Source organism: Cetorhinus maximus, chromosome 31 (assembly GCF_964194155.1).
Source record: "Cetorhinus maximus chromosome 31, sCetMax3.hap1.1, whole genome shotgun sequence".
Classification (NCBI taxonomy): domain Eukaryota; kingdom Metazoa; phylum Chordata; class Chondrichthyes; order Lamniformes; family Cetorhinidae; genus Cetorhinus; species Cetorhinus maximus.
In genome coordinates, this window is record NC_135909.1 from 18,979,053 (window position 1) to 19,003,085 (window position 24,033).

General features: G+C 45.0%; 4 non-coding genes across 4 annotated transcripts; 3 read left to right on the plus strand and 1 right to left on the minus strand.

Moving 5' to 3' along the window:
• Nucleotides 1–8,440: 8,440 nt before the first annotated feature.
• trnag-ucc (transfer RNA glycine (anticodon UCC)) lies at nucleotides 8,441–8,511 on the plus strand. Its single transcript has one exon. It is a non-coding gene; the product is annotated as a tRNA-Gly (tRNA).
• A 9,597-nt stretch (nucleotides 8,512–18,108) lies between these two features.
• Nucleotides 18,109–18,181, minus strand: trnaf-gaa (transfer RNA phenylalanine (anticodon GAA)). The gene has a single exon. It is a non-coding gene; the product is annotated as a tRNA-Phe (tRNA).
• A 2,014-nt stretch (nucleotides 18,182–20,195) lies between these two features.
• trnas-gcu (transfer RNA serine (anticodon GCU)) lies at nucleotides 20,196–20,277 on the plus strand. Its single transcript has one exon. It is a non-coding gene; the product is annotated as a tRNA-Ser (tRNA).
• Nucleotides 20,278–20,853: 576 nt separating this feature from the next.
• On the plus strand, nucleotides 20,854–20,925 carry trnaw-cca (transfer RNA tryptophan (anticodon CCA)). Its single transcript has one exon. It is a non-coding gene; the product is annotated as a tRNA-Trp (tRNA).
• Nucleotides 20,926–24,033: the final 3,108 nt, after the last annotated feature.

Consider the following 24,033-nt stretch of genomic DNA (forward strand, 5'->3'; position numbering starts at 1 on the left):
AGATGTGTGAGCAGAGAAACAGCGCTATCCAGAGCGGGAACTGAAAACACAAGTTAACAAATCAGAAACAGATAAATCCACCGTTACAATAACTCCATCTCTGACCCTCCTGACAGTGAGCAGCCCTTTCACTGATCCCGTGAGTGGCTCTGGAAAGAGCCTTTGGGTTATTAGATCACATTGTGGCCGCTTCACTTCCTCTGGGAGCGCTCAGCGCTGGTTTTCATGGGCAGCAGCACGGCCTGGATATTAGGCAGCACCCCGCCCTGAGCGATGGTCACCCCTCCCAGCAGCTTGTTGAGCTCCTCGTCGTTGCGGACGGCCAGCTGCAGGTGTCTGGGGATGATGCGGGTCTTCTTGTTGTCCCGGGCCGCGTTACCGGCCAGCTCGAGGATTTCAGCCGTCAGATACTCGAGCACAGCAGCCAGATAGACCGGGGCTCCGGCACCCACACGCTCAGCATAGTTGCCCTTTCTCAGGTGCCTGTGAACACGGCCCACCGGGAACTGCAGTCCAGCCCGGGAGGAGCGAGACTTGGCCTTGGAGTGAGCTTTCCCGCCGGTCTTTCCTCTTCCAGACATTTCACAATCTCACAAACACTTTCACAGAGAATGAGGAAATCCTCTCACATTCGCTTCTCTTATATCTTCGGGATGAATGGTGCTGCGGGCATTGCTGATTGGTCACTTTGTGCTGCGCCTCATAATGTTGTTCATATCACCAATCAGATATCTACTGAACTCACCAATCCGGAGACTCCACGGAGTGAGGGCGGAAAATAACGGCGCCAAATTATCAGATTCCAACCTTTTTTATTTCAAATGCTGAAAGCCCGCCAAAATGTTATGCAACGAATAAAGGACACAATATCGTACTAATTGGAAATAGGCATTTAGTATGCGAATGTTGGATGCACTTAATCTCGCTCTCTCTTTCCCTTGTCTACATTTTGTCTGCATCTGTCCGTTTCTGACTTTCGTCCTGGGTTTATCTGTATCTAAAACAAGCCGAAAATAACGGCGTCAAATTTACAGAATCCAAACTTTTCTTTTTATTCGACATGGAAAAAACCGCCGATATATTTATAAAACAATAAATAGATTTCATATAAAAAATCCCATTAATAGTTAACTCGGTCTGACGAAAAAAATTTACAAATATCCGTCCGAGATGGGACTATTTCACATTTTATACCAAGTTCCAGATTCGCTTTTAGAATCCGGGATCCATTTCGGTTAATTTCAGTCCTTTCTGAAACCCTCTAACCAGCCGGCAGAAAGTCTCATTTTCATACCTCTACAAACGGACGGTAAATTGTAGATATTCGTGGGAATCAAAAGTGAACGTTTTTGGTGTAAATTTGCCAGCGTTGTGACTGAAGGTTCCTGCACAACCGGGGCTGATAGGAAATGAACTGATCGATTATTGAGACCAAAGTTGACCAGAACTGGAAACTGACGCATTTGCGCTCTATACTCTCTCTCTCTCTCCAAAGCCAGGGAAAGGGGCCGAATATAAACGCGTCTGAGAACAAAGCGCAGTCATTAATTTATGGGGTATTATTAATGAGACCAATAATTGAACGAGGGTTAAATCTACATTACCGAGAATCGCTGTGATTGAGACGTGATCAAAATAACAATTAGACCATTCGGAAAGCTTCATAGTAAAATCATAAATTTTATTAACACAACTACCGGCAGCAACACCAAACACAGCCAAGCATCAATGGAAACATCGATAAGGACAGGATTAGAACGAGAGCGTGTAAAGCACAGTTCACTAACAGTCCATCGCCTTACCCTCTCGGCAACACCACAGAAGCCATGACACTATGGAAACATTACGATGCATAAATAGGCCATTCAGCCTGTCATGTCTGTGCCACCAAAAAAAAAAAGAGCGAGCCGCTGATTTTAATCGGACTTTCCTGTACCTGGTCTGTAGCTTTGCAGGTGACAGCGCTTCAGGCGCAGATTCAAGTGCCTTTCCAATGAGTTGGTCGTTTCAGCCTCAGCCACCGATTTAGGCGGTGAACTCCAGACACCCGCCACCCTCTGCGTGAAAAAGATTTTCCTCGTGTCCCCTTTAATCCTTCTGCCAATCACCTCAAATCTATGCCCCCAGGTAATTGACCCCTGAGCTAGGGAAGACAAGTCTTTATTGTTTACCATATCTAGGTACCTCATAATCTTTTTGCACCTCAATTAGGTCACCACTCAACCTCCTCTGTCCTAAGGAAAACAACCCTAGAATATCCAACCTTTCTTCACAGCTGCAATTTTCAAGCCCTTGTAGCATTCTTTTAGATATTCTCTGCACACCCTCCAAAGCATTTGTGTCCTTCCTGTAATGTGATGACCAGAACTGTGCACAAAATTCCAGCCGTGGCCTAATCAGCGTTTTATAGATTTCCAGTATTATATCCCTGTTTTTGTATTCAATACTTCGTTCAATAAAGGAAAACATTCCGTTACCACCTTGTCCCCCTGTCTTGCCACCTTAGGGGAAATGTGAACATGCACTCCAACGTGTCTCACTTCCGCAACCTGTCTCAATATCTTCCCGTTTATTGAGTGTTCCCTTTCTTTGTCTGCCCTCCCCAAATGCATTACCTCAAACTTGCTGGGATTGAATTCCATTTGCCAAATTTCTGACCGCTCAACCAAACCATGTAAGGCATCTTTCAAATCACATTCTGACCTCTTTGCAGCCTTGGTCCAAACATGGAGAAACAGCTGATCTCAAGCCGTGAGGTTCAAGTGTTCACTTATGTTCAGGGAAGCATTTGACCTAGTGCGGCCATCAAGGAACCCCAGCAAAACTGAAAGTTCATGGAAATGAGGAGGGAAACTTTCCACTGGTTGGAGTCGTCCCCGGGGTTTCTAATACATTCCAAAAGAAAACCAGCAGGAACAGTAATTCGCTTTTGTTTGATACACTATGGGTGACAAGGAAAATATCCTTTGACTGCACTTTGTAGTACAGGTGGCTCGTTGGTCTAGGGGCATGATTCTCGCCTTGCGAATTTCATTCTATTAATGTGCGAGAGGTCCCGGGTTCATTTCCCAAACGAGCCCATCGGGCATCTTAATGCAGTAATTTTTTTCCCACTCGAGGTGGTGGCAGTTCCGGAAATCAGGACCAGGTTTGAACACCCAGGAACTCATTGCAGAAAATGCATCACTAAAAACACGCGTGATGAAAATGAATGTCAAGATTAAAGAACGTTTCTCCGTGCCATGAGACTCTGAATTTATCCCTATGCGTCAAATAAGGCAACTCCCTCCGTGTGGATTCAGGTAGGAGGCTGATTGCACTCGGCTACAATCTTGACTGAAAGGACAAGCAGAGCTGGGAACCCCAAAGTTTCATTACAATTTACGACATTTTAACGTGTTCTGGTGCTTGCAATAATCTGGGAGGGGTTTCCTTTTGCAACCAAGTGCTTGTAAGTTCCGTTCTTTCAGCGCTGGATTTTCACACTGTGTAGAAACATGTTTGATATCAGGTTGAAGTGTTGAAGTGATTCACATCAGTCGGTTTGCAACAGTCCCCGATCTGATGTGATGGGCATTTATGTTAATGGCAGAAAGTACATTTCCACCTTTACACATTTGGCCAAATATTCAGTGCCTGTACCAAAGAGGATCATTTATTTCAATAGTTCATGAATGCAAAAAGTATAGAAGGGGGTTTAATTTGTGCCGAGCTGGCCAAGAGGTTAAGGTGATGGAATACAAATCCATTGTTTTTTGCACGTTAAGGTTCGAATCCCACCTTGGTCTTTGTTTCATCAACTGTTTCTGCCTTGGTGCGGTGATTTTGCAGAAGCTCTGCCTGGAATCACTGATGTGATCCTCCAACCCAAGTTCTGAGGCCAGATTGCATAGAGCTTTCTTCTAAGATTTCGGTTGCGATTTTATTGTTAACAATAACTTGGGGATCCGATTTACAGTCCATTCGACTTAATATTTCGATCTCTCTCTAAGGGGAGTTAGTGGAGCAGTGGAAATATTCCGGGGACTTGGCTTCATTTCCCACCATGGCTTCTGGTGGAAATTAAACTCAATAATTAAAACCTGCAATTAAACGCTAATCTCAGTGATGGTTCACTGATGTCTTCCCTGGCCGGGACATATGAGTTTGATTCCTAACTGCCCGCTGAGAAATCCACGGAGTTCAAGTACAATTTGGGATGTGTAACAAAGACTGGCCTTGCGAGCGACGCTCACATCCCATGAAATATTGTTTTCACTATTTGAAATACAAGCGTTAGGCCACCCCTCAGCCTTGTTATTACAAGACAATAAAGATCCAAACTGTCAATCCTTTCGTCCTTGTATACCACGCATTGCATTTTCTTGTTATTTATTCTTCTTCTGTGGGCTGTGGGCGTCAATTACACGGCCAGAACTTCCTGCCCTTCCCTAATCTCCCTCGAAATGGATGGCTTGCTCAGTAACTTCCGAGGGCAGATAAGAGTCAACCATATTCCCATGTGCATGGAGTCACATGTAAGCCAGACCAGGTCAGGACGGCAGAATGTTTCCTCTTAAGTGCATTGATGAACCAGATGGGTTTTTTTTAGTACAATCGACGATAGTTTCATGGCCGTCATTACAGAGACCAGCTTTCAATTCAAGAATCATGAAATAATTGAATTTAAATTCCACGAGCTGCCACGGTGGGATTTGAACACTTGCCCCTAGAGATGAGCCTGGGCCTCTGGATTCCGAGACCAGTGACATCATCTTTCATCCCTGGAAACAACAACTGAACATTCAGCGAATCATTCAGCCGCTTGATGAGGAAATTGGAATTCCCTCCGCAGCATTTTATTAAACTGATTGATTCAAAACCTTTTGTTCCATTGGAAATATCAATATTTTCTCGACATTAATCAGATATTGTGGATTTCTTAGTAACGAAACACAATCCAAAGATGAGTGAGGGATGAATGCACAAAGTAACAAGGAAATACATTCTGAGAAAGAGCTCCGCATTGTTTGGAAGAAAAAGCAGAACTTGCAGCTGACGAGTGGGAACCTGGTTTACTGGACGTTCCACCAGATTTCTGTATAAAGCAAAGGGACAGGACACGAAACTGCTATCTTCTGATTACATTATAATGTACATTGAAGTCAGACGCCTGATCCATTCGGACCGGGATACCATTCCTTCCAGCCGGATAATGCCTTGTCCATAAAAACTGTGCTGCATTTATGTCTCTTGGATTTTTGAGTGATCCACTGATTCCCAGACCCTTGGCCTCGGGATCGCAGATTAATTCTGGATCATGAAGTCAGTTCCTATTGTCCGCACCTCTCCTCAAAATGTCGCTGCAATTTTTTTGTCCTCTCTAAATCTTGGTCCGTTGACCTTCACTCAACCGCTGCTAAATTCCTGAAATAAAAACACAGAACATCCCCTTCATCCAAACCACTTCGAAAGGAATTCCTTCTTCCCTGTTTAACAAGAAATTCCACCGACGGTTCGGAGATGTTGAGGCGATCGTGTCAGAGTGAGGAACTGTTTCCGATGATTGGCAATCCAGGTACTGGGGCGGGGTGGAGGTGGAGTTTGGTGGGAGGGAGAGGTGGGGGATAGGGGTTAGAGGATGGGAGAGGTTGGGTGGGGGGTAGGAGCTGGCGGCACTGGGGGCAGTAAAACATTCAGAGCTTTCCGGAGGTGAAATTCGAAACCATCTGTATCGACAAACGGGGATGAGAATTTCAGAGCTCCATTCCGGAAACAACACTTCAATTTTAAATCTCACTTTGATAGATTTCTATTCATCAAATATATTAGACAAAAGGGAGAAAGGTGGGTATTTCTATACATCGGAAACTTGCTGTTTGAAATATTACTGAAGACGCTGAGTTATGCATTCACTGTAATCGAACTCAGTTTTCTTTGATGACAAATAAGAACCGAATCAGCAATCCTCCCATCATGCTGAAATCAATTTATTTCTGCAGCTACAAGATTACTGCAAACTGAAAATAATGTCGCTCCGACACTTTCTGTTCATAGTAACAGGCGCTGCAACACTTCCTGTCCCTATGAGACAGACACTTAGACACTTGCTGCCCAACAATTGATTTCAGTCCTGTGAAAGCGTTTGTGAAATTGTGAAATGTCTGGAAGAGGAAAGAGCGGCGGTAAAGCTCGATCCAAGGACAAGTCTCGCTCCTCCCGGGCTGGACTGCAGTTCCCGGTGGGCCGTGTTCACAGGCTCCTGAGAAAGGGCAACTATGCTGAGCGTGTGGGTGCCGGAGCCCCGGTCTATCTGGCTGCTGTGCTCGAGCATCTGACGGCTGAAATCCTCGAGCTGGCCGGTAACGCGGCCCGGGACAACAAGAAGACCCGCATCATCCCCAGACACCTGCAGCTGGCCGTCCGCAACGACGAGGAGCTCAACAAGCTGCTGGGAGGGGTGACCATCGCTCAGGGCGGGGTGCTGCCTAATATCCAGGCCGTGCTGCTGCCCAAGAAATGCAGCGCCGCTGCGGGCTCGAAGACCAAGTGAAGCGGCCATTCTTTAATCTAATAACCCAAAGGCTCTTTTCAGAGCCTCTCACAGAGTCTGTGAAAGGGCTGCTCACTGTCTGAATTTTCATTCTGGCTCTGAAGAAGCGTCATGCCCATTCGAAGGGATAATACCCTCTCTCCACACAGGTGCTGCCAGACCTGGTGAAATTTTCCACCATTTTCATTAAAAAATACTAGCTTCGCAGCAAAAGACACCAGTATAAAACCTGAGAAAAGTCTCATTTTGGCTCTACATGCCTTTCAACCCGGTTTCAATTCGGAATCTTTACCTGATCTGTTTATAACAGGCGGGTAGAAAGCTCCGACTGATGGGCGAAATCACCATGACTACCGACAGTTCCGGGTCTCCCACATAAACATCATGAACTGTATGGGTTTTATTCATGTCACGGTTTAATAGATATTGAAGAGAAAATGGAGTGAGTCGTCCTTCCACTATATTGGACTGGGAGAGTGGGGTCTGGGGAGGTAATACACTGCTCCATTCCCCACTTAAAACATCAACAACCTTAATAAATGAACTAGTGACAGAAAGAGAATGAAATGATGCTAAAGTTGCTTTTCATTCAGTTACAGTTTGAGATTTCTCGCTCCCGTTCCCAGGTCAGTGCTCTTCATGTGACGTTTTGGGTGGCTCTGAAAAGAGCCTTTGTTGTTTGTTCGGTAGAAAGGGGCGAGTTGTTCAGCCGCCGAATTCATAGAGAGTGCGGCCCTGGCGTTTCAGAGCGTACATCACATCCATGGCAGTGACCGTCTTGCGCTTGGCGTGGTCAGTGTAGGTGACCGCATCCCTGATCACATTCTCCAGGAAAACCTTCAGCGCCCAGCGAGTCTCCTCATAGATCAAACTCGAGAGCCGCTTGACAACGCCACGGCGAGCCAGGCGGCGGATTGCTGGTTTGGTGATGCCCTGGATATTATCACGAAGCACTTTGCGGTGCCGCTTTGCTCCGCCTTTAGCCAGTCCTTTGCCTCCTTTCCCTTTGCCAGACATGATGATTCTTCACTCAGATCGCTGCAGAATATGAGAGACGAGCTGCTTCACGTTCCTCTTTTAAATAGCCCGCCCCGACCTGACTGAGAACGGGACAGAGAGTGAGAGGCGGGGCGGGGCGGAGACTGAGTGACAGACAGAACAGAGTCTGTGATCATCCAGCTCCGCCTCCTGCCTGTTCGAACTGATTTGTTTTCGAATTCTGGGCACCATTAGTGAACAGGGCGCTCGAAACAAATCTTACTCAATGGAACATCTTGTTTATCTATAGTTAGAAACCGGGATCTTTTAAATCCAGACCTGTCAGCAATATCCCGCCTCTAAGATCAAGATAAAATCGGATCACGGACCTGTAATTTAGTTTATTGAGCGGGAATTCGAAAAGTTTTGCAAAGATTGAACCGGTCCTTGAAAGTGTCTGTCAAAGAACTGGAAATGAATACCGGCTGAAATTTAAACGGTTGGTATTGAATTTGTGACAACAAATCAATTATTTTAAGGGAGGTGTTGATGTAGTTATTTCAGAGAGAACTTCATCATCCCTTCCAGGATAAGTTGCATTGAACTTTATGGATATCTACATGGAGCCGTTGTAGTTGGTCACTATCTTTGTCTGTTTCACGGCCCGTTCCCCGGGCAGCAACAGACCTTTTCCTGTCTCGATATGTCCACAGAAACAGCCGGAGAGAATTTATTGTGGACTGGTGCCCTCTGCTGGCTGCACGTGAGACGTGCAAAGAGGTAACTTCTTTGGGGACATTTTCATTGTGTGTGAAACAACATAAACATGGTGAGAATTATTGCAAAACAGTTTATCAATCAGACACAAGATGCCAAAGATATCGTGTGTTTCGCGGTACTATAAATGCTGACTGTAATTTGAAGAAGTGTGCGATGGTGGTATAGTGGTGAGCATAGCTGCCTTCCAAGCAGTTGACCCGGGTCGATTCCCGGCCATCGCAGTAGTGATTTATTTTCATACTTCTCCGTGGTCAGACCACAATTCTCTACATTAGTTAAAATACGCGTTGGGATTCTTACAGTTCCACGCTCTGTAAGATTGGTCTTATCAACAACTTTGTGAATCGGGCCCGAGCCATTTGCTCACCGTGCAAGCTTGATGCGGAAACCGGGCTCATCAAAGGCATCCTGCAGGGTAATGGTTACACTGATCAGGTCATTTCGCGCTGTGTATCACACAAGCTCATGTTCGGGCTTTCAGAAGTGGCCGACTACATTCCCCAGAAGATAGGGAAAGGGTGAGTGCGAGAGGAATTCTTCATTCGTGGTGTCAGTGTGTGTAAACTTGTAGAAAGACCGGCGGTGGAGCCCAGGACAAAGCCAAAGCCAAGTCTCGCTCCTCCTGGGCTGGACTGCTGCTCCCCGCGGGCCGTGTTCACAGGCTCCTGAGAAAGAGCAGCTATGCTGAGCGTCTGGCTGCTGGAGCGCTCCGCTCTTCCGATTGTAACATTCCCGGCCGCTTTCAGGGGACAGGATCAGAAATCAGCCGTTTCTCTCTGTTCCGATGAAACCTGTATGAAGGAGTCGGTTGGTAACCTATGTTATTGCATTTCCAGTGAGCTGAGATTGGCTCTGTTTTAAATCGCTGCTTTGTTACCGCCGGTTACAGAAAAGAGATTGACACATTTAATCTGTTCCTAAAATAGCGCCAGGATTCGGTGACGCAGAATGCAATATTACAGCTCCTAAAGCGTGAGATTTAAATTGTTGCCTGGAAATTAAGCCGTTCGGCTATTATCTTTTTTCCCCCCTCAAATTGGCGGGCTTTTCGAATTTGAAAATATAAGCCAATCGGCACTTCCAATTCCTGTTAGCTGGCTCTCCGATTGGTTGAAGATTAGGACTGAGAATGGACTGACCAATCAGAGCTAGAGCCTGTCTAAAGTCTCTCAAACCATTCACAATGATTATTTATAGAGGTTAAATTGATGGAATCTGTATCTTCCACTCCACCTGTACTTGAGTCTTAAAATATACTTTTTTCCAACAGGCAAATAATTGACGAAACCAGAATAAACGTGGTGTTTCCTCCAGAGATTAAATACTCAGCCAAAGCTTACACACATTGTTTGCTTTAAACCCACCATATCAGTGGCTTGTTGTTCTGCTGGAAATGTATGTGGAATGAATCCAAACTTATAATTAGTCACAGAGACTGAAGGTAATATAATGAATCCCACACTCACACAGAAGCAGAGAATAATTCTCAAGCGCATTTTCAGTGCCAGATGCTGAAAGATACAGGCTGGTCACTGCACTCACTCACAATAGCTGAATCTGAGTGATACTAAAGAAATATGACACACCAGTTGTACCACTGAGAGATTTAGAAAGAGTCCAAGCATCCCATAGAGTAACAGATGCTGATGGATACAAATGGAAGACCACACACTAACACACACACACTGTAAATTCTACTTTCACATACAATACCGATGATTGGGAAAACTGCAATTGAATCTCACAATGTTTTATAATACCAAAGATTAACAGATGTAAAATTAATCCCACTGACAGAGACAGAATGAATCTCATGCACACAAACAGAACCAAGTGATGAAAGAAACATATGATTCCCACACTTACTTTACAATATCACAGGTACAGAGTGCCATTGACAGATCTGCATTGAACCAAATACCTCCCTTCGCCGTCCAATAAAATGTGAACGCTTCTTGTCTGTTCTGTCGCTCTCTGAGTGTGCTGACATCTACTGGCCACAGCTGAGAAGTGCAACAGAGCGGAACTTTTTTTTATTAATTCAATGGATATGAGATTCGCTGGCTCGGCTTATTGTCCATTCGTAAGTGACCTTGAGAAGGTGGTGGTGAGCTGCCTTCTTGGACCGCTGCAGTCTCAGTGGTGTAGGTAGACCTACAATGCTGTGAGGGAGGGAGTTCCAGGATTTTGATACACTGACATTAACTGTGTGTGTTGCAGAAACAGCTCAATATGAGGAATTAGTGATGGGAAGTGATAGGGTGGACATAGAGGTGTCAACAATCAATTCAAAGAGAATTCGATATTACCTTGTTTTCGCACTGAGTCGGTAGAATTTGGAACTGGCTGTCATGTTGAGCAGTCAAGACGATTGGCACAGCTGTATTTCAGGGAAAGCAAGATAAGCATAGGAGAGGGAATAGGTTTCATGGATAAACAGGTAATATTACATAAAGTAAACTGGATTGAAGATCGTTAGCAATAATGTACCAATGTGTCCAAATGGCCCAATGAAGTATATTCTTGGAAGAATGAATACTGATTTTCAAAGTACCTCAGAGACTCACAGATACATAATGAATCCCACACCCACATAGTGCACCAGAGACAGAGCAATGCAGAGTGAATCATACACTCACACACATCCCCAGAGACTGACCAATACATAATGAATTCCACACTCACATAGTGCACCAGAGACAGAGCAATGCAGAGTGAATCCTACACTCACACACATCCCCAGAGACTGACCAATACATAATGAATCCCACACTCACATAGTGCACCAGAGACAGAGCAATGCAGAGTGAATCCTACACTCACACACATCCCCAGAGACTGACCAATACATAATGAATCCCACACTCACATAGTTTTCCAGAGAGAGCAATGCAGAATGAATGACAGATCCCCAGAGGCTGACAAATACATCAGGAGTCAGACACTCAAATCCTTTACCAGGGACAGAGCGATACAGAATGAATCCGGCACTTATACACATGGAATCTTAGAATAGTTACACCACAGAGAAAGCCCATTCGGCCCTTTTTGTCTCTGGTGTTTCTCTGCCAGAGAAACCCAACTGGTTCTGATCCCCAGCCCTAGGTCGCTCATAATCTTTTTGCACCTCAATTAGGTCACCCTTCAACCTCCTCTGTCCTAAGGAAAACAACCCTAGAATATCCAACCTTCCTCACAGCTGCAATTTTCAAGCCCTTGTAGCATTCTTTTAAATATTCTCTGCACTCCCTCCAGAGCATTTGTGTCCTTCCTATAATGTGATGACCAGAACTGTGCACAAAATTCCAACCGTGGCCTAACCAGCCGTTTATAGATTTCCAGCATTATATCCCTGTTTTTGTATTCAGTACTTCGTTCAATAAAGGAAAACATTCCGTTACCAACTTGTCCCCCTGTCTTGCCACCTTCAGGGAAATGTGGACATGCACTCCAACGTTTCTCACTTCCGCAACCTGTCTCAATATCCTCCCGTTTATTGAGTGTTCCCTTTCTTTGTCTGCCCTCCCCAAATGCATTACCCCAAACTTTCTGGGATTGAATTCCATTTGACAATTTTCTGTCCACTCAACCAAACCATGTATGGCATCTTTCAAATCACATTCTGACCTCTTTGCAGCCTTGGTCCAAACATGGAGAAACAGCTGATCTCAAGCCGTGAGGTTCAAGTGTTCCCTTATGTTCAGGGAAGCATTTGACCTAGTGCGGGCATCAAGGAACCCCAGCAAAACTGAAAGTTCATGGAAATGAGGAGGGAAACTCTCCACTGGTTGGAGTCGTCCCCGGGGTTTCTAATACATTCCAAAAGAAAACCAGCAGGAACAGTAATTCGCTTTTGTTTGATACACTATGGGTGACAAGGAAAAGATTCTTTGACTGTACTTTGTAGTACAGGTGGCTCGTTGGTCTAGGGGCATGATTCTCGCCTTGCGAATTTCATTCTATTAATGTGCGAGAGGAGCCGGGTTCATTTCCCAAACGAGCCCATCGGGCATCTTAATGCAGTAATTTTTTTCGCGCTCGAGGTGGTGGCAGTTCCGGAAATCAGGACCAGGTTTGAACACCCGGGAACTGATTGCAGAAAATGCATCACTAAAAACACGCGTGATGAAAATGAATGTCACGATTAAAGAACGTTTCTCCGTGCCATGAGACTCTGAATTTATCCCTTTGTGTCAAATAAGGCAACTCCCTCCGTGTGGATTCAGGTAGGAGGCTGATTGCACTCGGCTACAATCTTGACTGAAAGGACAAGCAGAGCTGGGAACCCCAGTGTTTCATTACAATTTACCACATTTTAAAGTGTTCCGGTGCTTGCAGTGAGCCTGGAGGGGTTTCCTTTTGCAACCAAATGCTTGTAAGTTCCTGTCTTTCAGCGCCTGATTTTCACACTGTGTAGAAACATGTTTGATATCAGGTTGAAGTGTTGAAGTGATTCACATCAGTCGGTTTACAACAGTCCCTGATCTGATGTGATGGGCATTTATGTTAATGGCAGTAACTACATTTCCACCTTTACACATCTGGCCGAATATTCAGTGCCTGTACCAAAGAGGATCATTTATTTCAACAGTTCATGAATGCAAAAAGTGTAGAACGGCGTTTAATTTGTGCCGAGCTGGCCGAGAGGTTAAGGTGATGGAATATAAATCCGTTGTTTTTTGCACGTTAATGTTCGAATCCCACCTTGGTCGTTGTTTCATCAACTGTTTCTTCCTTGGTGCGGGGATTTTGCAGAAGGTCTGCCTGGAATCACTGATGTGATCCTCCAACACAAGTTCTGAGGCCAGATTGCATAGAGCTTTCTTGTAAGATCTCCGTTGCGATTTTATTGTTAACAATAACTTGGGAATCCGATATAGAGTCCATTCGACTTGATATCTCTCTCTAAGGGGAGTTAGTGGAGCAGTGGAAATATCCGGGGGACTTGTGTTCATTTCCCACCATGGCTGCTGCTGGAAATTAAACTCAATAATTAAAACCTGCAATTAAACGCTAATCTCAGTGGTGGTTCACTGATGTCTTCCCTGGCCGGACCCACATATGAGATTGATTCCTAACTGCCCGCTGAGAAATCCACGGAGTTCAAGTACAATTTGGGATGTGTAACAAAGACTGGCCTTGCGAGCGACGCTCACATCCCATGAAATATTGTTTTCACTTTTTGAAATACAAGCGTTAGGCCACCCCTCAGCCTTGTTATTACAAGAGAATAAAGATCCAAACTGTCAATCCTTTCGTCCTTGTATATCACGCATTGCATTTTTTTGTTATTTATTCTTCTTCTGTGGGCTGTGGGCGTCAATTGCACGGCCAGAACTTCCTGCCCTAACCTAATCTCCCTCGAACTGGATGGCTTGCTCAGTAATTTCCGAGGGCAGATAAGAGTCAACCATATCCCCATGTGCATGGAGTCACATGTAAACCAGACCAGGTCAGGGCGGCAGAATGTTTCCTCTTAAGTGCATTGATGAACCAGATGGGTTTTTTTTAGTACAATCGACGATAGTTTCATGGCCGTCATTACAGAGACCAGCTTTCAATTCAAGAATCATGAAATAATTGAATTTAAATTCCACGAGCTGCCACGGTGGGATTTGAACACTTGCCCCTAGAGATGAGCCTGGGCCTCTGGATTCCGAGACCAGTGACATCATCTTTCATCCCTGGAAACAACAACTGAACATTCAGCGAATCATTCAGCCGCTTGATGAGGAAATTGGAATTCCCTCCGCAGCATTTTATTAAACTGATTGATTCAAAGCCTTTTGTTCCATTGGAAATATCAATATTTTCTCGACATTAATCAGATATTGTGGATTTCTTAGTAACGGAACACAATCCAAAGATGAGTGAGGGATGAATGCACAAAGTAACAAGGAAATACATTCTGAGAAAGTGCTCCGCATTGTTTGGAAGAAAAAGCAGAACTTGCAGCTGACGAGTGGGAACCTGGTTTATTGGACGTTCCACCAGATTTCTGTATGAAGCAACGGGACAGGACACGAAACTGCTATCTTCTGATTACATCATAATGTACATTGAAGTCAGACGCCTGATCCATTCGGACCAGGCTACCATTCCTTCCAGCCGGATAATGCCTTGTCCATAAAAACTGTGCTGCATTTATGTCTCTTGGATTTTTGAATGATCCACTGATTCCCAGACCCTTGGCCTCGGGATCTCAGATTGATTTTGGATCATGAAGTCAGTTCCTATTGTCCGCACCTCTCCTCAAAATGTCCCTGCAATTTTTTTGTCCTCTCTAAATCTTGGCCCGTTGACCTTCACTCAATCGCTGATAAATTCCTAAAATAAAAAAATCCCACCTTCTCCAGAACAAAAACATATTCATTCTCCTAAATAAGTCCCATCAGTGACTTAGGGCGATAGTTGATAACACTTGGGGTCTCGTCCGAGATTTGAATACGACACCTCTCGCAGAATATCTCAATAAGAATCGCTAAGCGAGAATCATACCCATCCCACAGCCTCTTCATCTTCTTCTTCTTAGGCACTAACTCGTCACTGAGAATGGCTTTTTTTCCATGGCGACGTTGCGGTTTCTGAGGAGCCTAAAAAGTCCAAGGCTGGCTCCGCACACTCTGCCACAGGTTGGGGCAGGTAGTGTTTGAGGAGGCGGGTGGGTGGGATGCTCGGATTTTGCTCCGCTCCTTCCGCTGTTTGCGCTTGGCCTCCACCTGGGCCTGTCGGAGACGTTCCAGATGGTTGGCACCTTCGCGGATGTTTCTTCTCCAGTTTGGGCGTTTCGAGCAAGAGATTCCCACAAATCGGTGGGAATGTTGCATTTTATCAGGGAGGTTTTGAGGGAGTCCCTGAAACGTTTCCTCTGCCCTCCTGGTAGCCGCTTGCCGTGACGAAGCGGGCATCTAGTTCCATTCACATCCAAAGCCAGTCAACTATCCTTTCACACCGCGAGAGTAACACAGGAAATGTAAGAATTACACATGGGCGGTGAAACAGAGTTCGTGTTGTAGGTAAGTGACTTTTCACCTGAACTGGAGAGGAAAATATTTTGTGATAGGGGTTAAGCCAGTGAAAGGGAAGCGGGAAAAAAGCAAAAACGACGCCCTGGAAAATCTTGGAAATCGTGAGAGGTAAAATGACAACAGAGTTTGTGCTGCATCGCCAGAGAGAGGGAAACATCAGCTCCGAGAGTTAAACAGCACAGAATGAGGGCACTCGGCTCGGTATGTGGAACAATAAAGAGAAAATAATATGTAACTGGTGGAGGTTTTAAATCGCGGATTGATGAACAACTGCCGAGGCTCAAACCCACATCTGCGAACAGAAGGGAATCAGAATGTTGGCAGTTTTTACAGAGCGATAGTGTTGAGCTGAATGTTCACACTGGAAGGCTGTAAAGTTCCTCATTGAAGGATGAGTCGCTGCTCCTCGAGCGAACCTTGAGCTTCATCGGAACATTGCAGGAGTCCGAGAACCGAGTGATCAGGGTGAGAGCCAGGTCGCCAGTCATTTCGTTTCACCAGCTTGACTGTGTGGATGAGTTGGTTGGACTTTCTGTTAATTTACCGCACATTCTTGGCTATCAGTTCTGTCGCAGTAAAATGCCACTTCAACACTTTCTGTCAAAAGTAACCCCATCCCCACTCTTAATGCCCTGAGAAACTGCCACTTAGACATGTGATGACCAGCTATTGAAGTGAGCGCTGCCTAACATCCCTGACCGTTAATTTCCCTTGAGCTGCTTTACTAAATATACTAAATTTACGAATTAAAACTGACTTTCTGCAACTCCTATAATACAGGAAAAATATGGTCAATAATATCAAGATGTAACCCTCTCGCCGCACCCACCAACATCCGCCCCCACAACACGCCTCTCCCCTCACAGCATCCCCCCAACCACCACCAGCCCCGCATCCCACCCACCCCCCCTCCCCACCCCGCCCCACCGCCACCCACAGTTCTTTCAGCCCCTATGTGCTTTCAGACAAGGCTACAACTCCATGTTGAAATCAGGCTGTGAGCATTTTGACCCGATTGGGCTGTGTACAAAGTGGGTCACATGGTTTTTATGGCTCTGACAAAAAACATGCCTGGAAGACTGTGTTTTAAAAAGTGGGCTTTGTTCTTCCTTTGAGAAGAGAAGGACCAACTGTTTGGGCAGGAAGACAGTAGCCTTTTGCACTCCAGAGTCAGTCCACAGCCGGAAGTTAATATTAACTGCTCCTGAGATGCCCTACACGCTGGAATACAGCACGCTCGATTATTCCATGATAACGCCTGAAAAGCAGTGCCAGAATCATTGATGTTGTCACCGATCAGTGCTGGGGAAGCGACTGTAGAACACTGACCTCATCTCAGGGACTGCACACTCTGCCCTTTGCCTTGATCTATTGACGTTTAACGTTTGACAAAATTCCCCCTTTTCTGAAAAAGAATCATAAGGACTCGAAACGTTGACTCTGTTTTTTTTCACCCCACAGATGCTGTTAGACCTGCTGAATCATTCCAGCATTTTCTGTTTTTGTTTCAGATTTCCAGCATCAGCAGTATTTTGCTTTAATTTCCCCTTTTTCTATTTTTTATGTCATGGTTTTCCATTATGTCTATGTGTGTGTGTTTGTGAGAGAGAGCGTGTGTGTGTGTATGTGTGTTTGTGAGAGGGAGTGTGTGTGTGTGTGTGTTTGTGAGAGACAGCGTGTTTGTGTGTGTTTGTGAGAGGGAGTGTGTGTGTGTGTGTGTTTGTGAGAGAGAGCGTGTGTGTGTGTGTGTGTGTGTTTGCGTGTGTGACTTATGGTATCTCGAAAGATTAATTCGTATAATTTCATATTCCATACTGCTTTACTTTTCTATTCGGGAATAGCTTTTTTTTTAACAATAAACTGATCAATTTGTTGCTTTTCTAAAGAATCCACGATAAAGTCTCTTTTATTGCAGGTAACAGTGGTGAAGGTAAATAATTGGTCATTTTGGTGAGTGAATTGAACACTTAAACTAATGTTGCGATCTGTGGAGTAGTGGGACTAGACCAACGGCGCACTCCTCCCATCCCGCTCGTAACTCAGAAACTTAGCTCCAGGTAACTGTCGATTCCTTCTGCAAAGCAGATGACATATTGGGCTTCCCACTAAACATGCAGAAAACTGAGATCCGGTTCCAATATTCCTGACTGAGGAACACCACCAGAAACTGCTGCACAGAAAGAGCTTACTGAAGGGTCAAATTATTTTGTTTCAGTGAGTCATGAAAGTATCTTTGGAGCAGGTTAAGCAGCATTTCTCGTGTTTCAATGAGAAATTCTGATATGAATTTAAAAGGAAAGGGTAAATATTTGTAATACTCATGAGGTCCGTCCGCCACATGACTGAGGCGAGCTCACTTCCCAAGTTCATCACTGAGAGATAGAGACACGAAGAAAGAATAATAAACGGGATGGAAACAATGGATGAATTGGATTCCAATTACTCTCCTCTGGTTAATGTTGACAAAAGCACCATTGAAATTGATCAACAGACGGATTTTTCAGGATTTGCATTCCCAATGACTGATCGAGGAATCAGAAGCTCGGAACAGATGAGAGTTGCATAGTTGTTAGCATAGTTTAATGGGAGCTGAGTTGTCCAGAGCTTGTTCACATGTTTTTAAAGAAAAGTTAAACAGATCTTTATTCCAATAACATGGACCAGAGGAGCACAGAGCTGCAAGGGAAGAGGCGAAGTGTCCCCTCCCCTCAGAAATGGGACTGAGCCTCCCAAAAACAATTGGCACCATTGCCCGCAGGAGACGCTCAGGGGAGTGTACTTGCCGCTCGTTGCCGAAACCCGGGATTGAACCTGGGACCTTTAGATCTTCCATCTAACGCTCTCCCAACTGAGCTATTTCGGCTGACGAAAGTTCTGTTTTTCGAGCCAGAATTGAAGCAGGGACGTAAGGATACGAGTTTTACAACAGCCCTCCGCTTATATTAGAGAACATGATCGCATAATGACAAAGGACAGCCATCACCTCTTTTCAGCTCCCTCCAAATTTCGATTTTTACTTTGCAAAGCCGAACGAAACATCAGTTCATTGCCATAAGCTCTTCGGCCAATCGCTACACAGGGATGTCTGACAAACAGCCTTCTTCATCCTTTGAGTGAATAGTTTCCTGACGTCACTGTTAAATGGCTTAAATCTAATTTTAAGGTTCTATCCTTTGTTCTGTATTCCCCCAGCAGAGGAAATGGTTTCTCCGCATTAAAACCTATTAATCATTTCAATTACCTCAACCAGATAGCGCCTATATCTTCTCAACTGACGGGTATGTAAGCGTCACAGCGGGAGCACATCTAACTGCAGATCAGAAAACTGTGTATCGCACATGGTTATGGTTACTTTGGCCCCAAATCTGTGTCTGAATGAATGGATCCCGCTTCTGATAAACACTGTCGCCTTTCACTGTTTAGCTGATGAGTTTCATAGGGCCACGTATGTGATTCCCTCAGTTCTGCTTTTCGACAAAGCTGGGGAGAAGCATCACAAATGCCAGTCTTCAGCCAGCTCCATTCACTCCAAGTGAAATCAAGAAATGGCTGAAGACACGGGTAACTGCAAAGGCTTTGGGCCCTGACACCAATCCTGCAGCAGCACTGAAAACCTGTGCTCCAGAAATAGCCTCGCTCCTCGCCAAGTTGTTCCAATGCAGCCACAAGACTGGCATCTACCCGGCAACGTGGGAAATTGCTCAGGACTGTCTTGTCCACAAAAAAACAGGAAAACCCAACCGGCGAAAACCGCCCGATCAGTCTCCACTCATTCATCAAGAAAGGGGGTGGAATACACTTACTCAGCAATAACCTGCTCACGGAAGCTCAGTTTGGTATCTGTCAGGGTTACTCAGCTCCTGACCTCATTGCAGCCTTGGTCCAAAAATGGAGAAAGCAGCTGAACTTAATACCTGATGTGCAAGTGACTGCACTTGAGTTCAAAGAAGCTTTTGACCGAGTGTGGCATCAAGGAACACTCGCAAAACTGAAGTCAATAGAAATGAGGCGGGAAACTCTCCACTGGTTGGAGTCGTCCCCGGGAGTTCCAATACATTCTAAAAGATTTCCAGCATTAACAGGAATTCGCTTTTGGTTGATACACTGTGGGTGGCAATGAAAGGATCCATGAGAGCAGTTTATCGTGCAGTTGGCTCGTTGTTCTTGGGCTTCGATTTTCGCTTTGGGCTTATCAATGAGTTCGTATGCAAGAGGTCCCGCTTTCATCTCCAGGACGAGCCCAGCAAGCATTTTAATGCAGTATTTTTTCGCGCTCGTGGTGGTGGCAGTTCCGGAAATCAGGACCAAGTTTGAACATCCGGGAAGTCATTGCAGAGAATGCATCACCTCAACACACGTGAAGAAAATGAACACAGGGTTTAAAGAACGTTTCTCCGTGTTAGGGGACTCTGAAATTATCCGAATGCATCAAATAAGGGAACTGTCTACTTCTGGATTCAGGTGGGAGGCTGATTGAACTCAGTGAAAATCTTGACTGAAAGGCCAAGCAGAGCCGGGATCTCCAAAGATTTATTTTCATTTCCCACACTTTAGCTGTGATCGGGCACTGACAGTGAGCTGGGAAGGGTTTCTTCTTACTGCCAAATGCTTGTATGTTCCGGTCTTTCCGCGATGGGTTTTCACACTGTGCAGAAACATGTTGGATATTATGTTGAAGTGTTGAAACGATTCACATCAGCCCATTTACAACAGCATCTGATCTGATGTGGTGGAAATGCATTTTATTGACAGAAAATACATTTCCATCTTTAGACACCTGGCCGAATATTCAGGACCTGGACGGAAGAGGATCATTTATTTCAACAGATCATGAGTGTAAAAAGCATAGAAGGAGGTTTAATAAATCGAAGTTCAGTGACGAGGTGGCCGAGAGGTTAAGGCGATGGACTGCTAATCCATTGTGCTTTGCACGCGTGGGTTCGAATCCCACCTTCGTCGTCACTTTATTAGCATTCATAACGTTCACGGCTGTGGGCCAAGTGCTGGTAAATAGGATTAGGTAGGTAGGTCACGTGTCGGTGCAGACACGATAGGCTGACGGGCCTCTTCTGCACTGTGTGATGATGTGACTCCTTGAAATCCTGCATCGTTATTTCTTTCTCCCTGTCCGCTTACGTTCAGTTGTATAATTTGGGCCTCTGCTCCTCCATAGTTTGCAACATCTCACCAATTAATAACAAAACGAAACGCAACTCGTGCATTCGTGGCCTCAATCAGGTTATGGTTCATTGTGAATCCAGCTGCCAAAGTATTTCTCACTCATTTAAACTATTTATGAAATTTGAAAATAAACTTCTCCCACGGCTTATTGTTGTGCGTTTGCTCTCTCGTTCTTTGCTATTCCTGTTACTCGACCTTGTGATGTAAATCCACAGAAAGCAAAGAAGGCCACGAGGAAGGGAGGGAAAATCATGTTCCCTTTCAGGATCCCTGTTTGATTTTCAATGCACTGAATACGATCAAGGTCTAAGGAAGTGAATCTAGGACAAGCAACAGCTTCTTACAGCTACAGCTGGGCTTGTGGCGCAACGGTAGCGCGTCTGACTCCAGATCAGAAGGTTGCGTGTTCAAATCACGTCAGGCTCATGGCTCTTCACTGTACCTGAAGCTTTTGTCTGGGCACCAATTTCCTTGTGTCTGGACTCTGCCGAAATGTTGAATTTCAGAACCATGGTGAAAGTCATCTCTTCCGATTTTCCGGCTCAGTTTTCATTTTACATTGGAACAATGTTTCAGCGATGTGGGGTATCTACTGTTTTTGCAATTGCTCTGTTACCCAGCATGAGAAGGAAAACACTAAGTGTCCATCATGGGGTTTAAATCCACAGCCGCTTCCGTCCATACAGCTGTTTAGTTCCGTTAGCTAGAGTTGGTTGTGTAAGCTATAATCACCCGACTTTATTTTATCCATAAGTCAGGAGATTCAAACTCGTTCTTTTAAAGCAGAGCGACAGTGAGTTCAGTTAAAACAAATGTCTAAAAACAGCAGCAATTTATTTCTGCTCACGGCATCCAGTTATAGCGACCTGCATTAAACAGCAGGAGCGGAAACCGCAGCCCGACACCCGCCTCTTCACATTAACGGGCAGCCTGAGTTTCAGTTTTGGGATTTTAGAGAGAGCGGATATTTTTGTGGAAACTGAAGTCACTTTTCCTGTGAATGGAGCCGGTTAAAGAGCCCGGGCCGGCCTGAGAGTCCCCGAGCCCGGGGTCAGTGGGAGCCTGGGGAGAGGACAGATTCCAGGGAAAGGGAATGATGTTAGAGAGAAGGAAGGTTATTGCGGGGTTGAGGGGAGTGAAGGGTTGGCAACGGGAGGAACACAAACGGGGGAGGAAAGGGGAGGGGTTGTGGTGGACAGCATCTGTCAGAACGAGGAAGAGAGCGACGGAGGAAAAGAGGGAGGGAGCTGGAGGGAGGGCGGGAATGAGGGGGAACTTGCATTTCGCCAGCACATTTTGCAACCGCAGAAAGATCCAAAATCTCACAGCCAATGGGTGGGTATTTTGGGCAAGGGGGCTGATGGGGGGTCTTGGTAAATGAGATTCGTGCTTGAATGTGCACAGCAGGATCCCACAGGCGCTAACCTGATCAATATTTGGATCTCCTGTTTCAATGATTCTGGATTAGGGATTATTAATGATCCCAGGACTCTCGGTAAAACTCCTCTTCTCTTGCTGTAAATAGCCTGGTTGGCTTGTTCACATCCCTCCGAGTGGGGAAGATGGGATCTCGGTTTTAAATGTGGTTTATTACAGGATAGTGTCATATATCCTTGTTACCCCTCTGTGGGTATTACAGTACATCGTGGTAAACAATTTACCTCTTCGAGAAGGTCAAGGAGTTGGAAACATTGAGAAACTGCTCGTTCTGGCATTACTAACTCACGTGGCCTGTGATGATAAAATATAACCTCTTCCAGTCGGTGGAGATGTGATGTCGGCATACCTCAGAATAAAGCTCACACACCACAGCAGATGTTGCCCATTGTCTTCAAAGACAGTCGATTAAAGAGTTTCCCTCCTTGTTTCGTTGAACTTCTCAATGTTGTAATGCTGTCTGCTCCATTCCTGGGGCAAATGTTGGAATCAGAAATCATCACTTCCTCCCTATGTGGATCCGACTGATAAGAGTTTTTATCATTAATTTCTCTCAGCCTATGACGCCTTATCACATCCAATCTCTAAAACAAAGCTAACGCTTTCTGATTTCGACACTCGAATCGAAATTCCTGCAACCTCTCTCTCCCTGCCCTGTCCACCTCTTTCAACTGTGAGTGTTAATCTCTCATTCCCTGTAACACCTCTCTAAATAACAATCTAGTGCTGCTTCTGCTCTCAGTACAATGTCCCCTGTCTTTGCACTATTCTGTGAACTATGATTCAGTCAGTTGCTCTCAAGTTTTTACAGGCAGAGGGTTGTGAGTTCAAAATCTCTCCAAAATTCTGAGCAGAAAGTCCGGCTGACACTTCAGTGCCGCGCTGAGCCAAAGTTTCACTGTTACAGTTGCCAGTTTTGAGATGCTATGGCAAACTGAGGTGCCATTTGCCTTCACATGTAAAATTACCATGTCACAATTTCGGACAGTGGCACGGGAGTTATTCCATCGTGTCGGAGCCAACATTTACCCCTCAATTAACACCACTTCAAAACAGATTCTCCTGCCTTCATCACATTGCTGTTCCTGGAAGCTGGCTGCTGCAAAGCTTTAATAATATAGTTCAAAAAACTGATTGAAACGCTGCGAGGAAAAGACCTCGAAAATTCTGCTGAGAGAGCTTCATTGGACAGAAAATCGGGCGAAGAATACGAGGAATCGACACCAGAGAACCAGTCAACATCAAAACTGAATCAATTCCTGTGAAATCAATGAGTAAAAGCTGAGAGCTCCGAGCACCATCAGTTCATCACCCAGAGACACTCACAAAATTATTTAGTCTCTTGTCTTAGACAGTACCTCGTGACGGAGAACGACTTCCTTCCACTCGGGAGCTGTGGGTTCTGAGGTGACTAAAGATCCAATGCTGTCTCCGTGCACTCTGCCACAGATCCCGAGGGGAGTATGAAAGCCTTTCACTGAGTTTCAAGGTTGCAGATCTGATCTTGGAGGTATCGCTGCTGTGGTCCCTGGAGGCGGGGGTCTCAGTCTTAATGCAAAAACCTGACATCGTGGATGGGTTGTACATTACCTAATAAAACATTTGGAGATGTAGGACTTTAGAATCTGCTCATCTCTGATTCACTTTTATTCATTTTTGTTTCCTGTAATAAACAAGTGGTGTGTAGTTGTCCATTAAAAATAGCAAACAGTATTCGGAAGATTCTGGTCATTACCTTCAGGATTTCCGCTGTTGCATCCGACAGCATCCTCAGTTGCATCACATCTGGACCTCGTGACTTATTAACATTCATTGCAGCCAATCCTGCTCGGGCCTCTTCTTTCACAAGATTTATGGGAACAACAAAAACAGTTGCAAATTGTCGTTGGAAAAAGTGAGAACCTTTCTTGAAGAGGGTTTCAAGAGGCCTTTGTGGTAAAGATGTAGAGTTAGCGGAAACAAAAGTAGCAATAAGTGGAATGAAGAGGGCGGGTTGTCCATGAGTTGATTGGAGATTTTCACGAAGGTTTATTTCGAGAGATTTTTAGTCTATTTCTTCTACATCTTTTAGGAAATTAACATTGAAAAAGCTCAGTC